The sequence below is a fragment of the Monodelphis domestica genome, chromosome 6 (genome assembly GCF_027887165.1).
Source record: "Monodelphis domestica isolate mMonDom1 chromosome 6, mMonDom1.pri, whole genome shotgun sequence".
Lineage (NCBI taxonomy): Eukaryota > Metazoa > Chordata > Mammalia > Didelphimorphia > Didelphidae > Monodelphis > Monodelphis domestica.
The window spans coordinates 12,842,551-12,845,710 of record NC_077232.1 but is presented as its reverse complement, the minus strand read 5'-3'; positions in this window follow the sequence as shown (position 1 = coordinate 12,845,710).

Sequence of the window (3,160 nt, the reverse complement as noted above, 5' to 3'; positions counted from 1 at the left end):
ACCAATCACTGTAGACATTTTCCAAAGGACTGCCCATCTAAATTCCTGCTAAGTTGACCAATCTCCTCAGTAAGTCTGAATGAGAGAAAACACAGCTGAGTCAACTAATCTCATCAAGAGAAAACTTGCCCAACCCTTTTATGTACCTAGCATCCCATTGTATCAATTCTAAAAACAGGCCTGGCTCACAGAACTCCTTCCTTATTATAAGCATGGGTCCAAGTACTTTCTTTGTTTAGCAAGGACTTTTCTCTCCTAAAGCAGTCTTAAGTACGGGTAAAGTAGGGGTCCTCCCATAGCAAGGAGTTTTCTCCCCTAAAGCAGTCTTAAGTACAGTTGGAGTAGAGGTCCTCCCATTTCTGATCCTGGCGAGTTCTCACATCAAAATGGGGAATGTTTCTCAGTAGGGAATTTGTTCCAATTAAGAATTCCCCGATGGGAAATTTTTAACATTCACAAGTCTGAGAGATTTCAAGATGTACAATACTGCCTTTTATCAGGATGTAATTATTTTCCCTATCTCTTTTAACTAGATTTATTTTTACTTTGGCTTTGGCGGATATCATGATTTCGACTCCTGCCTTCTTTTTGTCAGTTGATATCCAATAGATTTGGCTCCACCCTCTTACTTTCACCCTATGTGTATCTACCTTCCTCATGTGTGTTTCTTGTAGACAGCATATGGTAGGGTTTTGGATTCTAATCCACTCTGCTATTCTCTTGCATTTTATGGGTGAGTTCATTCCATTCACATTCAGAGTTATGATTACTAGCTGTGTATTTCCCAGAATTTTTACTTCTGCTCCTGTTCCTGCCTTTTCTTCTTTCATTATTTCCTTCTACACCAGTGTTTGCTTTTAAACAGTCCCCCTAGTTCCCACCCTTATTTTACTTCCCTTTCTACCCCCCTTCCTTCTTATTCCCCCCCCATTATTTTCCCTGTAGTCTTTCTAAAATTAACCCCCCACCTCCTCCTTCCCTTGTATGGCTTCTCTCCCCACCAGACTGTTTGCTACCCTTCTACTCCCCTATAGGGCGCAAATCTATTCTCTGCCCCCAATGGATTGGATTGATTTTCCCTGTTTGAATCAATTTCAAAGCACGTAAAAGTTGAGTATTTCCTGTCTTTGACCTCTTTATCCTTCCAGTGTTTTGATGTTCTCCCCCCTCCCACCATGAGCTTCTTTGTGACATATAAATTTACCCCCTTTTGTTTCTTTTCCCATTTCTTTTAATATTAACCTATTTTTTAAGTTCTAGTTATATATGTGTGTGTGTGTATGCATTCTCATGTGTATGTATTTATACATGGATATATCTATATACCTATTTATGTCTTGTCCTTTCATCCTATACAGTTTGCCCAGGTAATAACAACTGTTTTTAAGAGTTACCAATGACCTCTTTTCTTATAGGAATACATGTCATTTTAACTTATTGAGTCTCTTAAAATTTTTTTTGTTTTGTTTTTCTTTTTTCCCTCTTTTTAAATTACCTTTTGATGATTCTCTTGAATTCTGTGCTTGGACATCAAATTTTCTGTTCAGGTCTGGTCTTTTCTTTACGAATTCTTGAAATTCTTCTATTTTGTTGAATGACCATACTTTCCCCTGTAAGAATATAGTCAGTTTTGCTGGGTAGTTTATTCTTGGTTGTAGACCTAGTTCCCTTGCTTTCCGGAATATCATATTCCATGCCTTTCTTTTTTTCAGTGTGGATGCAGCCAGACCCTGCATTATCCTCATGTGGTTCTGTGGTATCTGAATGACTTCTTCTTGGCAGCTTGTAATATCTTTTCTTTTGTCTGATAGTTTTTGAATTTGGCTATAACATTCCTGGGTGTTGTCAGTTGGGGATTAAGTACAGGAGGTAATCTGTGGATTCTTTCAATCTCCACTTTTCCCTCTTGTTCTAGGATATCAGGGCAATTTTCTTTAATAATTTCCTGTAATATAATGTCCAGGATTTTTCTTTTGTCATAGTCTTCTGGTAGACCAATAATTCTCAAATTGTCTCTCCATGAACGATTTTCTAAATCCTCTGTTTTATGAATGAGATGCTTCATATTTTCCTCAATTTTTTCATTCTTTTGGTTTTGTTTTATAGTGTCCTGCTGCCTTGTGAGGTCACTTGATTCTAGTTGTTGTATTCTGGTTCTTAAAAACTGAATTTCATCCTTAGTTTTTTGGTCATCCTTTTCCTTTTGGTCTGATTTTCTTTGGAGGTCATTTTTCATCTTCTTCACCTCATCTTTCATCTGCTTTGCCTCATCTTTCATCTGCTTTGCCTCATTTTCCAGCTGGTTGATTTTGGCTTTCAAGAAACTATTTTCTTGTTTTAGTTCAAGTGTCTCTGTTTCCAGATGACTTATCTTAGCTTTTAAATTCTTTTCCCAATTGTCTTCAGCCTCTCTTAATTGTGTTTTGAATTGCATTTTGAGTTCTTCCAAAGTCTGTATCCAATTCCCTGGGACTTCTGATTTTTCCTTTGCTGATCCCTCCCCCGTTTCGTTCACTCTTTGCTCATTACCTGTGCAGAAGCTGTCTATTGTAATTTCTTTCTTCTTTTTCTGTTGTTTGCTCAAGTTTACCCCTTCTTTGCTCCCTGATTTTGTCTGTGCTCTTGCTCCTCTCATTTTTTTTGGTTTTGGGGCTGTCAGTCTCCCCTCTTGGAACTTTGTCAGATCTCTTGGTACAGTCTCTAGGGGAGGAATGATAGCTTCCCTGTCCTCTGGAGGCTTTTGATCGGATTGGGTTCAATTGGATTGGGCTGTATGTGCTCTGAGGCCAAAGACTCCTGGAAGGCTGGGCCGCCCAGGCTCTCTCCAGTTCTCTCCAGGTGCTTCTCTGCTATCTGCAAGGTTCCCCAGTGCCTTTGCCCACCCCGAGGTTCCTGTCCTTGCCTGAGGCCCTGCACTCGTGGGGTGTGGGGGAGGTCCTGGCCTCCCTGAGCTCTGAAGAGTCCTTTTGATTTGAGTACAGAAGGAGGGTTTCCCGCCTCTGTCCTGTTCTTAAGTTTGAATTTCAATACCCCAGGAGCATTCAGTTTGTGATCTGTAAGAAAGGGTTTTCAGAGGTCTTAACTTTTTCTGCTTCTAAGCCACCATCTTGACTCTGCCTATCAGAGGTTTTTGTAATAAAGTTTGTTTCCCAATTTGTTG